Source organism: Callospermophilus lateralis, chromosome 5, assembly GCF_048772815.1.
Source record: "Callospermophilus lateralis isolate mCalLat2 chromosome 5, mCalLat2.hap1, whole genome shotgun sequence".
Lineage (NCBI taxonomy): Eukaryota > Metazoa > Chordata > Mammalia > Rodentia > Sciuridae > Callospermophilus > Callospermophilus lateralis.
The window spans coordinates 47011197-47025602 of NC_135309.1; the positions used below are offsets into that span (position 1 = coordinate 47011197).

General features: G+C 36.7%; 1 pseudogene; it reads right to left on the bottom strand.

The window, feature by feature from the left end:
• Positions 1-580: 580 nt before the first annotated feature.
• On the bottom strand, positions 581-2927 carry LOC143399155 (importin subunit alpha-1-like; annotated as a pseudogene).
• Between the last annotated feature and the right edge of the window lie 11479 nt (positions 2928-14406).

A 14406-nucleotide genomic window follows, 5' to 3' on the forward strand; every position in this document is an offset into this window, starting at 1 on the left:
TGTGTACATATATGAATATACCACACTGAATTGCACCATCATGTCCATCCATAAGATGCTAATTTTTTTGAAAGTAAATAACTGAAAGATTATTAAGAGTAGAGGGAAGGGAATCAGGTTGGAAGGAGAGGAAGGAAGGGGAAGTACTAGGGACTGAATAGACCAAATTATATTCCATGCTTTTATAATTATGTCAAATGAATCCTAATGTTATGTGTAACTAAAAAAAACAAATACAAAGTAAAATCAAAACGTAAAAGTAACAAAAAATTTGTCTTTTTGGAACCTATTTATTTTACTTAACATACCATCTTCAGTGATATCCGTATTGTTGCATATATCAGAATTTCACTTCATTTTTTTAAAGAAAAGGGTGGAATTTAATCTTTATTTACAGGACACTGTAAGATATGAAATTCCACATAGCAATAAGAAACCCATTTAGAGGACAAATTTCATACAGTACGTACAGTACAGTTTGGAACTGTTCAAGTATAGTTTTGTTGTAAAAAAAAAAAAGGTACAATTATAAGCTACATTTAAAAAGAATACAACAAACTTTATGCCTCAGTTGTACAGCCTAGAAGTTAAAGGTCTCAGGAGTCCCATCGTGAACTTGAAGGTATAGCGTTCAGAGGTAGTTTCTGGCCCAACATTTTGATCTTCCTCTTCCTCTACTGAAAAATACTCCTTAATCAAACTTAATGAGACCTTTTACATAGACTCATTTTCCCGGTTCTATAGAGCTTCAATTTTGTTCAAGCCTCCACGTTCTTCAGTCATTATACTCAGTTTCTCGGTTTCACCTAGTTTCTCAGCAGCCTGAAAGATACTTGAAATGATATCCAGAATAACCAGAATAATTTTGGCATCTTTGGCATCATTGCATATACAATGAATGAGGTATATGATCTGTTCAACTGTCCCATCACTTGTATAATTGGTCACAGCCCATACAGCTTCCTTTTGTGTCTACAAGTCTGCCTTAGAACACTGACAAGGAATGGGACTAATCCGTGATTGACAACTTGCTATATCTGGTCCTATAGGCCAGTAGTGATGTTTCACATTGTCTGTGAAGCTTCCTTCTGAATATTAGTTTTGGGGTTAGTTAGCAGGCTGGGAAAGATAGCAAGTGCACCTGCATCTATTACAACCTGTGTGTTCATCTGTTCCAGTCACAATATTCCCTATAGCTGGTAGAGTGGGAGTGACAATTGGCAATTCAGAAGCTCCTAGAAGCTTCACAAGTTGGGACACAACTCCTGTTTTCACAACCATTTCAATGCATCCATCTGGACCATCAGTAAGGTAAGAAATAGCCCAGAAGGTATCCACTAATACTTCTGGATCATCATGATACAAGAGACTAAAGTTTCCCACGAAAGTGGGAAGAATTTGCTCAACAGCATTTAATGGGGGTACAGGATTCTTGTTGTGACAAAGTTTTGAAAGTGTTCAGGTAAGATTACATAAGTAACCCCATACTAAAGTTGACATATTAGGAACTCCAAGGAGAGCCAACAGTGGGCCCACTGTACCATATTTGATAACCGAGTCTCAGAAAACGGAACCATCACTTGCAACGTTTCCTACAGCCCATATGTCTTGTTCATTGATGGGAACATGGGAAGATGCCAAGAGAGAAATGAATACTGGGATAACACCTCCATCCACCACAGCCTTGGTCTGTTGTGATGTCCCAGAAGCAACATTATGTCATATATAATATGATATCATATATCATTCTGTGCTTTGCAGATCATTTTAATTATGTACGTTCTGAACTCCTTCTCTGACATTTCATCTACTGTACTGTCAATGGATTCTACTATTGTAGTATCTTGGTTTGTTTGGGGGCACTTTCTTCCTTCGTTTTTTTCATGTAGTTCATGTGTCTTTCTCTCTAGCTGTGTGGATCTGAGGTTTTATAGTTTCTATTATATAATCTTGTAGTGTCCCTGCAGGTTACCAATACCTCACCTTTAAGGGGGAGATCAATATTTATAGCCACCAATGTGAACAATATGCAGCCTTAAACTAAATAACTCCTATTTAGACAATTATAGTTTTGTTGCAATAAACAGAAATGATGTGTTTAATTAGTATCTACAATATAAATAGTAGGTTTGAATAAGGGTCTACAGTTTCTAATGGTGGACAAAGGGAGTGGGGTGGGGTGTAGGATGTGGGGTTTATGAGGTGGGAGGTGAGAATATAGAGGTATTGTATCATAGGAAGAGTAAAAGAGGAATCAAGAGAAGTAGGCTAGCAAGGATACTAGTAGGTGTAACCAGGCCTGCAGGGACCTTGGTGACGGTCTTCCAGGTTCTGGCTGTTGTCTCTGGATGGAAGCGAGCCGGGAGAGCCACACGTTGGTACATGTCAGGACCTCAGTACTGTCACTCTCGTCCTCCATGTGTGCCTGGTTGCTCTCCTCCTCTGCCCACTGGGCTGGGGTCACTATGCTCCTCCTCCTCTACCCAGAGCAATATTAGTGAGAGCCCAAGCAGACTCAAACTGGATGAGATTACTATTAGTTCTGCCCAAGAACATAAATTTTGTAACCAAACCAACCTGGGTTATGTTGTCTATGGGGGCTGTTTTTCCTGAGAAAGCAATTTCCTAGCAGCTTGGAGTTGGTTTTCCAAATTGTTGCTGTTTATGACTTTGACAATGTCATCAACAGACCAATTCACAGTGCCCTGGTTGTTGCGGTTTTCCTGGAGTGGAAAAGTAGCATCATAAGGAAAGGAGCTTACATCTCACCTTTTCATCATCTGATCAACCTTCTTTGCTTTCCTCAGCTCCACATTAAACTCTCTTCGGTGCTGCCTCATTTGTGTACTGTCTTTTCCCTTGTTCTTGATTCTGTTAAGAACTGTCTGTTGGGCAGCTAGTGAATAAGCATTCTCATTGGTGGACATGGTTATGATACAAAGGGAAAAAGCTGCACAGTGGGCTCAGGCTTCCCTAGTAGACCGTGTGGGGCTGACAGGTGGTGGTGGATCAGCTGCCCCTGAAACATCCACTGTGGCCCAGCCCAAAAGCAATGTGTCAATTTTATTTCTTTTTAAAGCTGAATGATATTCTGTTTTTGTGTATACCACATTTTGTTTATTCGTCGAACCAATACATATTTGTGTTGTTTCTACCTTATGTCTCTTGTGAATACTGCTCCTCTGAACAGGGGCATACAAATGTCTGAGTGCTTTCTGTTTTTTATTTTGAATAATCACACAATAACTACAATTTGTTTATGTTTGGAATATTGTTTATTTCTGGTTGCATTCATGTTTTAATCTTTGAACAGTGTCGCAGCAGGAAAAGCAGGAACTTCTCCAATATTTCATTAAGAAAACTGGACACAGCTTGATAGCCTGAAGCTAGCACCAGTAAATTAATGCGAGTGTAAAAAATCTTTTGTTGAAAAAAATCTTTCTTAGATTAGTCTTCTGTCAATCAAGTTGTGGCTGGTTTGACATTCCAAATCCTGACTGATCTCCTTGGCCTTGGTTTCCAGTGTCAGGAGGCAACCAGGTGGGGTTTCTGTGCCTAGGTTTAAGTGTTGGGAAGCTCCTGACTTGGGCTGTTAGCTTTGTGAGCAGGTAAGATCTTCAGTTGTTTTACTCACCTACACTGTGCTGAGAGAACTGAGGCTGAAGTGATGGGAGGAAATAATTAAAGTGACTTTTGTATGTGGTTAGAAAAGAAAGCCAATGCTTAGGAAAGTGTTGATTCTGAGTGAAAGTCCTGCAGAGAAGAGCAGGCCACATAATCAGTATATTTCCCTCCAGAATATTTTCTTTGGACTTATAAAGCTAATGTATGATAGGGGCCACCTTTGAATTGAAGGATTTCTGTACATTTTATAACTATAGTTAGAGCAACCAAGTCTTCTTATCTTTGATGTGCATCTCACTATCTTCAGAGGAATTAAGGTTTCAGGCATTGGCTTCTGATTTGCTATTGTTGATCCTGGGGGAAAATGAATATACTTTCTTCCCACCCCCAGGTAAATCTACATGAGCTGGGAGCACTGTAAAATAGGCCATCAGAATCACAGTAGCCACAGTACAAATGTCTTAGAAATAAAGAGCTATCTAAAGCCAACTGTTGCTAAATGATAAAATTAAGGTGGAGTATGCTACTTTCTGGTATTAATATAATTATTATTTGTTGTATCTAAGTAAAAAATTAGGAATTTTATCCAAGTAGAAAAGACCTAATATTAATCAAGAGAAAGTTTAGTTTAATAGGTCATAAGTGGCTTAAGTGATCAAAAAATGTCTCCAGGGTTGAATAGAGGAAAATTCAAGAGAAAAAAAAGTAGAAACAATAATTGAATACAATATTGAGAAAACAAAATAATAAAGTGAGGAAGCAACCCACAGAAGAGAGAAAATATTTACAAACAATATATCTGACATGGGGTTAATATCCAGAATATATAAGAAACTCAAAACACTGCATTAACAGCTGGGTGTGGTGGCATATGCCTGCAATTCCAGCAGCTTGGGAGGCTGAGGCAGGAAGATTGTAAATTCAAAGGCAGCCTCAGCAACCTAGTGAGGCCCTAAGCAACTTAAGGAGACCCTGTCTCAAAACTAAAAACAGGGCCTGGGCTATGGCTCAGTGATTAAGTGCCCCTGGGTTCAATCCCTGATACCAAAACAAAACAGAAAAACACTCAATATCAAAAAATAAATAACCTAATTAAAAGGTGGCAATAGACTTACATAGACATTTCTCAGAAGACACACAAATGGTCAACAAGTATTTGAAAAAATCCCCAACATTACTAATCACCAGGAAATGCAAATTGAAACCTTAATGAAATATCACCTCATTCCAGTAAATTGGCTATTATCAAAAAGACTAAAGATGACAAATAAGCGTGTGCAGAAAAAGGAACCCTTGTACACTGTTGATGGGAATGTGACATAGTACAATCGTATGGAAAAAAAATTAAAACTAGGGGCTGGGGATATAGCTCAGTTGGTAGAGTGCTTGCCTCAGATGCACAAGGCCCTGGATTCAATTCCCAGCACCACAAAAAATGAAATAAAATAAATTAAAACTAGAATTATCATATGATCTAGCAATCCCATACTGCGTGTATATCAGTATGTCAAAGGGATCTCAGCATGCCCTTGCTCATTGCAGCACCATTCACAGGAGCCAAAAACAGAAACAAACTAAGTGTCCAGCAGCTAATGAGTGGATAAAACAAGTGTGGTAATACACACAAGGGAGTATTATTCAGCCATAAATTGATGAAATCCTGTCATTCCAGACAACATAAGTTGACTTGGAGGTCATTAGGTTAGTGAAATAGGCTAAGCCCAGAAAGGCAAGTACTATCTCATTTGTTATGCTTTGGATATGAGGTGTCCCCTGAAAACATCGCACGTTACCAGTGTAGCAATGTTCAGGGGTGAAATGCTTAGATTATGAGAGCTGTAACCTAATCAATGAATTAATCCATTTGATGGGTTAATAATTTGAATGGATTGGATGGAAGGTGGAGGAGGAGAGAAGAGCTCCATCTCAAGCTGCAAGGGACCAAATAGGCAGGTGTACAGCTTCTCAGTGAGGTGGGTGGAAGAGGATTGCACTAAAATTTAATATTGGGCACACAAAGTAACTTAGGGATTAAAAAATTGGGGTACAATAAACAAATAATTAAACATACATTGAAACCAACCTGTTGTCCCTACTACCTATGCAGATTCACCCCAGATAGAGGAAGGAGAAACATAGTCTTGGTACAGAGAAACTTAAGATAAAAAAATGCTTATGACTATTAGTGGATCCAGAGGATGCACTGTGTGCTGGTGTTGAAAAATGTGCTCTATAACTCAACTGTCTATGGAGAGCTGAGGCAGGAGCTGTCCTGGGATGAGCATGCTGCTGAGGTGTCTGTGGGACCTGGGAGATCAGAACACACACACACACACACACACACACACACACACACACACACACATTCACACACAGCCACAATGTCCTGGCAGGCATCTGTCAAGAGACTCAGGCTGGGCTTGACAGAAAGTGAGGAATTGTGAGTGAAACAGGTGTGCAGTAGACTGTACCCAGGGGAATTTGAGTTTTAAGGGTGGAGGGGAGCCCAACTCCCTTCCCTCCTGGGTCTGATAGCTCACATGGCCAGCTGAAGCTGAGCTTGTGTGTGGGGGGGTGGGGGTGGTGGGAGTGAATACACTCAGGAACTAAGCTGGGAAGGCTGTGCTCCTGGGCAGCAGTGAGTGTCGGATTGGCCTCCCTGCCTCCTGATTGGATTTCTTGGGAGAGTCCTGAGAACCAGAGCCACATCAGAGATCAGCTACCGTGTACCCCTGGGGGCAGGTCGATCTCATCTCTCTAAAGCACACACCACCCAACAAAGCCCACGAGCCTGATTGGACCTCAGCCCCACCTGCCGGAACTCCTTTCATCAGTATGATGCAGTAGAAGTACCCTGGGAGTGTACCAAACACACCAACTGACAGTAGGTCCTAACCCATCCCACCTCACCCTGTTGAGAAGGGAAGCTGAATCTTATATCAAATGGCTTCAATCTTAGGCCAGTCCAACTGGCAGCTCAGAGAGCAACACAAAAACAGGAAGGGCTTAACAAGCCCCATTCCTTGCTCTTTCTATCAGTACATAATTCAAGAAGAATTGGAAGAAAAGACTGTTGAACATAGACAGTGACCACCCACCTGGGCAACTATTTTGGCCACCTAAATGGAGAAGGTTCACTATGATTTTGGATTTTTAAAAAATGTTTAAATTTTTATTTATTTTATTTTTTAAAAATTCTTTGTGTGTGTGTGTGTGTGTGTGTGTGTATGTGTGTGTGTGTGTGTGTGTGTGTGTTTGTGCACTTGCATGTGAATTCTGACTATGCTGATTGGTTCAGGGACATATATGCATACACTTATTTATTTCTTTTTCTCTCATTTTTAGCATTTTTTAAATGTAATTATTTTTTCCTAGCATTGCCATTTGAGGGTTCTGTTTTTTGGATTGTATTATTTTCAGTTATTTATTTCTCTTTCTCTCTTAGCTTTTCTTGCTACCAGTCAAACTGTATTGTTCTCTCTCCCTCTCTCCCAATATCTTGCTTCCATTTTTTCTCTTCCATCCATATAAACATCACTTACTGCATCTCTTCAGCTTTCTTTCTGCCCACTTTTTGAAATTATAAAGTCTTTTCTAGATTTCTAACACATTTTTATTTTCCCCTACTTAACTATATTTTATAATCTTTCAGAACTAATTGGTTTTTATGATTCCTGCTGCCACCATTAATATGAATATAATCATTACTGCTGTGGATGATATAATTGACACTTGATTTTGCTTTAAAGCCACATCTAGTTCATGGTTATTGTTTTTACTGTTGACAAATGCTGATTCCACCATTCCTCTTTATTGGTGGCAATTAATGTTGAAGACATCATAGTAGGAAGGGAGTCTTTAACACTGTGTATTGTTTGTTGTTTGCAATAGTTGTTACTATTGTTTATTTTTCTCCATTCTGTGAGATGCTTGAAACCTACAGGGACACTGAAAGTTCATAAGCTAGAGACTCTGCTGCTAGACAAAACATTCCTCTTGACATGACTCCAACTCAAAGAACTGAGGAGACAAAAGCCTCACACCAACATCAAGGATTCAAGAAGGAACAATCAGAAAGGGACCTCAGGTACCACCCCTTGGCACCTACTCATATATCAAAAACAAGAGAGAAGACCCAGAACAAATAAGATGATCACACACAAAAGGACATGTGCAAAAAAACAACAACAAAAAAAAAAAAAAGAAAGAAAGAAAGAAAGAAAAGAAAAGAAAAAAGAAAGAAAAAAAAATAGGTATGGGAATCAACCTCAATTGATGCACAAGTCCAAGACATAATGAAAACATGAGGAAACAGGCAAACAAATCTCCCTGCAAAATTTACAGTCTCCCAGCAAAGGATCCCACTGATAGTAAGGTGGATAAAAGCCTAGAGAAAGATTAAAAAAAACTGATTATTAAAATGTTCAATGAATAAAGGATCTAAGAAAGGAATTAAGAAAGCAATTACAGGAGATGAAAGACTATTTTAATACAGAAATAGAAGTAGTGAAAAGAAACCAAGCAGAACTCTTAAAATTAAAAGACACAATCAGTCAAATTAAAAACTTGATTGAAGGCATCACTAATAGATTAGATTGTGTAGAAAATAGAACCTAAGCCCTTGAAGATAGAACTTCAGGCCTTGAAGACTGACTATATGATCTTCAGTATGCAGAAGGCAATAAAGGAAAAAAAATGTAGAACATGACCAGAATATATAAGAACTCTAGGACAACTTTAAAAGATCAAACCTGAGAATCATCAGGCTGAGAGAGAAAATGGAGACACAAACTACAGGTATAAAGAACATTTGCAATGAGATCGTTACAGAAAACTTTTTCCATATCAGAAATGAGATAGACATCCATATACAGGAAGCTTATAGGACACCAAATAGACTTAGTTAAATAAGAAGCTTGCCAAGTTGTATCATAATAAAATGCCTAACACAGAAAATAAGGAAAAATATAATCATATGATTCTTATCTTTGAGTCTACTGATGTGGTGAATTACATTTATTGACCTCTGTATGTTGAAACAACCTTGCATCCCTGGGATGAACCCAAATTGATCATAGTGCACTATCTGTTAAATATGTTTTTGTAGTAATTTGCCAAAGTTTTATTGAGAATTTTTGCATCTGTGTTCATCAGGGATATTGGTCTGAAGTTTACTTTCCTGGATGAGTCTTTGTCTGGCTTTGGTATTAGGGTGAGAGGAGCTTCATAGAAAGAGTTTAAAAGGGTTCCCTCCTTCTCTATTTCATGGAATAATTCAGGAATATTGGTATTAATTCTTCTTTGAAGATCTTGTAAAACTCAGCTGAGAATTTGTCTGGTCCAGGGTTTTTCTTTTGATGGCATCTTCTATTTCCTAGCTTGAAATTGATCTGTTTAAATTGTGTATATCCTCCTGATTCCGTTTGGGCAGATCATATGCCTCTAGAAGTTTGTTAATGTCTTTGGGATTTTCTATTTTACTGGAGTATAAATTTGCAAAAGAGGTGCTAATTATCTTCTATAACTCAGTAGTGTGTATCATGATGTTTCCTTTTTCATCACAAATTTTAGTAATTTGAGTTTTTTTTTTCTCTCCTTCTTTTCATTAGAGTGGCTAAGGATTTATCAATTTTATTTACTTTTTCAAAGAACCAGCTTTTTGTTTTGTCAATATTTTCAGTTGTTCCTTTTGTCTCAATTTCATTGATTTTAACCCTGAATTAATTACTTCCTGTCTTCTACTGCTTTGGGTGTTGATTTATTCTTCTTTTTCTAGGGCTTTGAGATGCAATGTCAGGTCATTTATTTGTTGACTTTTTTCTTCTTTTAATGAAAGAGCTCTTATAATTATATCAATAAATGCAGTGAAAGCATTTGACAAAATTCAGCCCTCTTTCATGTTTAAAACACTAGAAGAACTAGGGGTAGTAGGAACATACCTCAACATTGTAAAAGCTATCTACACTAAACCCAAGGCCAATATCATTCTAAATGGAGAAAAATTAGAAGGATTCCCTCTAAAACCTGAAACAAGACAGGGATACCCTCTTTCCCCACTTCTATTTAACATAGTCCTCAAAACTCTAACCAGAGCAATTAGAGAAATGAATGAAATTAAAGGGATATGAATAGGAAAAGAAAAACTCAAACTATCACTATTTGCTAATGACATGATTCTATACTTAGAGGATCCAAAAAATTCCACCAGAAACATCTAACTTTATTAAATGAATTCAGCAAAGTATCAAGATATAAAATCAATACCCATAAATCAAATGCATTTCTATACATCATGATGAATCCTCTGTAATAGAAATTAGGAAAACTACCCCACTCACAATAGCTACAATCAAACAAACAAACAAAACCCAAATACAAACAAACAAACAGAAACCTTTGGGAATCAATTTAACAAAAGAGGTGAAAGACCTCTACAAGGAAAACTATAGAACACTGAATAAAGAAGTTGAAGAAGACCTTAGAAGATGGAAAGATCTCTGTGTTCTTGGATAGGCAGAATTAATGATTTCAAAATGGCAATACTATCAAAAGTAGTATACAAATTCAATGCAATATTAATTGAAATCCCAATGTCATGGCTCATAGACATAGAAAAATTAGTTGTGAAATTCATTTGGAAAAATAAGAGACCCAGAATAGCCAAAACAATCCTTAGCAAGAGAAGTGAAGCAGGAGGAATCATAATACAAGAACTTAAACTCTACTACAGAGTCATAGTAACAAAAATGGCACGGTATTGGCACCAAAACAGATATGTAGACCAATGGTACAGAATAGAAGACACAGAGACAAACCCACAAAAATACAGTTATCTCATACTAGGAAAAGGTACCCAAAACACACATTGGAGAAAAGATAGCCTCTTCAACTTGCAAAACTGGAAATTCATATGTAACAATGTAAACTCTCACCTCACACCATGCACAAAGTGGATCAAGGACCTAGGAATTAGACTACAGATCCTGCGCCTATTAGAAGAAAAAGTAGGTCCAAATTTTCATCATGTCAGATTAGGACCTGACTTCTTTAACAAGACTTCTAAAGTGCTAGAAATAAAATTGAGAATCAATAAATGGGAGGGATTCAAACTAAAAAGCTTCTTCTCAGCAAAACAAAACAAAACAAAACAAACAAAAAAATAAGATTTTTTAAAAATCAATGAGGTGAAGAGAGAGCAAATTTTTACCACACACACATCAGATAGAGCACTAATTTCCAGGATATATAAAAAAAAAACTCAAAAAATTTAGCACCAAACAAAAACAAAAACAAACAAAAAACCCCCCAAACAACCCAATCAATAAATGGGCTTAGGAACTGAACAGTCACTTCTCAGAAGAAGATATACAATCAATCAACAAATATATGAAAAATTGTTCAACATCTCTAGTAATTAGAGAAATACAAATAAAAACTACTCCAAAATTTCATCTCACGCCAGTCAGAATTATAGTTATCAAGAATACAAACAACAATAAGTGTTGGCAGGGATGTGGGGAAAAAGGCACACTTATACATTGCTGATGGGACTGCAAATTGGTGCAACCAATCTGTAAAGTAGTATGGAGATTCATTAAAATACTTTGAATAGAAACACCTTTTGACCCAGCTATCCCAGTCCTTGATCTATACACAAAGGACTTAAAAACAGCATACTACACTGATGCAGCCACATCAACATTTATAGCAGCACAATTCACAATAGCCAAACTATGGAACCAACATAGATGCCATTCAATATATGAATTGATAAGGAAACTGTGGTATATATACACAATGAAATATTACTCAGCAATAAAAGAGAATAAAATTATGGCATTTGCAGATAAATGAATGGAGTTGTAGAATATCTTGCCAAGCGAAATAAGTCAATTCCAAAAAACCAAAGGTCGAATGTTTTCTGTGATAAGTAGATTCTAATCTATAATAGGAGGGGATGTGTGGAGGAACTTTGGATTGGGCAAAGAACAGGTAGGAGAGTGGGCATGGGGATAGAAAAGATGGTGGAATGAGATGGACATCATTACCCTAGGTACATGTGTGATTGCAGGAATGGTGGGACCGCACTTTGTGTACTACCAAAGAAGTGAAAAAATGTGCTCCATTTGTGTACAATTAAGCGAAGAACATTCTGTTGTCATGTATAACTGATTAGAACAAATAAATAGAAAAAAATAAAAAGAAAGAAAGGAAAGAACATTAAAAGCTGCAGGAGAGAAACTTCAGATCATATTTGTAGGCAAACCAATAAAGCTCACTTCTGATCTCTCAGTTCAGATTCTATAAGCAAAGAGGACCTAGAATGAGATATTCCAAGGCCTAAAACAAAACAACTGCCAGTCAAGGTTATTATACTCAGAAAAGCTCAGTTTCAAATTTAAGGGGGAAATAAAAACTTTCCATGACAAGAATAAACTAAAAGAATTCATGAGTATCAATACAGCACTAAAAAGAATACTCCAAGATAAATTGCACACAGAAGAACTAAAAAACAATTACTAAAGCTCCCAAACAGAGGAAGTTCAATAGAAGAATAATCTGTTAAGTCATATTCAAGACAGGATAAAATATAGCAAAAACCCAAAATGGGGGCTGGGGTTGTGGCTCAGGGGTAGAGCACTTGCCTAGCACAAGTGAGGCACTGGGTTCAATCCTCAGCACCACATAAAAACAAACAAACAAACAAATAAATATATTTAAAAAAAACCAAAATGGCAGGAAACCACAAACATATCCATATTAATGCTGAATATTAATGATTTCAACTCCCCAATTACAAGATACAGATGAGCAGAACGGATCAAAAAATATGCTGTTGCAAGAGATGCATCTTATAGACGAAGACATGCAGGTAAAGCATGACAAAAAAATTCCATGTATATAAACTACAAAAAAAAAAATAGGAATAGCTATTCTCATATCTGACAAAGCAGATTTCAAACAAAAATTAATTAGAAGAGACAAAGTAGGCTTTTACATCCTAGTAAAAGGAAAATTCCAACAAAAAGATACAACAATAGTACATTTATGCCCCAAATGAATACATACCCAATTATATGGAAAAAAAGTACTCCACAACATTAAATTGTAGACCCCAACACAATAATATTGGGTGATTGCAATACACCCTTATCACCAGTAGACAGGTCATCAAAACATAATATCAATAAAGATATCTCTAACCTAAACAACACTATAAATCTAATGGACCTAACAGATATCTACAGAATATTCTACTCCCAACAGCTGAATTTACCTTCCTGTCAGTTGCACATAGAACATTTGACAAAATAGATAATGTTCTAGGCCACAAAGCAAATCTTAGCAAATACAAAAAAAATTGACATAATACCATGCATTCTATTAGATCACAATGTAATAAAACTAGAAATTAACAGCAAGAAAAATAATGGAAACCACATTAACACATGGAGATTGAACATTTCTCTCCTAAATGAAGAATGGATCAAAGAAGAAATGAGAATAGAAATCAGGAAATTCTTAGAAATGAATGAGAACACAGTTACTGCTTATCAAAATCTCTGGGACAGTATGAAAGCAGTTCTAAGAGGCAAATTTATAGCACTGAGAGCCTACATTAAAAAATTAGAGCAATCCCAAATAAATAAGCTTATGCTCCAACTCAAGGCCTCAGAAAAAGAAGAACAAATTAATCCCCAAACCAGAAAAAGAGAGAAAATAATCGAGATCATGGATGAAATCTATGAAATTGAGAATAAGAAAACAATATACAGGATCAATGCAAGAGAGTTGGTTCTTTGCAAAGATAAATAAAAACAAACCCTTAGCAAACTAACCAAAAGTGAGAAGACCCAAATCAACAAGATCAGAGATGAAAAAGGAGGTATCACCACAGACCTTCTGATATACAGAGGTTTATCAGAACCTATTTTGAAAATTTATACTCCAATAAACTGGAAAATGTGGAAGACACCTAAAAATTTCTAGACACGTATGACCTGCCCAAATTGAATCAGGAAGCTAGAGTAAATATAAACAGACCAATATTAAGGAATGAAATTGAAACAACAATTAAAAGCCTTGCAACAAACAAACAAAAAACAAAAACAAAAACAAAAATGCCAAGGGTCTGATGGATTCTCAGCTGAGTTCTACCAGACTTTTAAAGAAAAACTAAGACCAGTCTTTCTCTAACTATTCCATGACATTGAAAGGGAGGGAACACTTCCAAATACATTTTGTAAAGCCAGTGTAACTCTGATGCTAAAACCAGACAAATACAAGAAAAAAGAGAAAACTACAGACCAATATTCCACATAGATGTGAAAATCTTTAATAAAATATTAATAAACCACATTCCAAACACATCAAGATAATGTGGGTAATACACCACGATCAAGAGGGTTTCATTCCAGGGATGCAAGTTTGGTTCAAGACATGCAAATCAATAAATGTAATTCACCACTTAAACAGAATTAAGGACAAAAATCACATAATCATCTTGATAGATGCAAAAAGGCCTTTGATAAAACCCATTCATCTTTAAAATGCTGGAGAAGAAACTGGATTTATGGCTCAGCAGTAGCGCACTTGCCTGGCATGTGTGAGACACTGGGTTTGATTCTCAGCACCACATATAAATAAATAAAATAAATGTCTACCAACAACTTAAAAAAATTTAAAAAGAAATGCTGGAGAAGCTAGGGATAGAATCAACTTACCTTAACATGATAAAGGCTGTTTATGACAAACCCAAAGCCATCATACTAAATGGAGGAA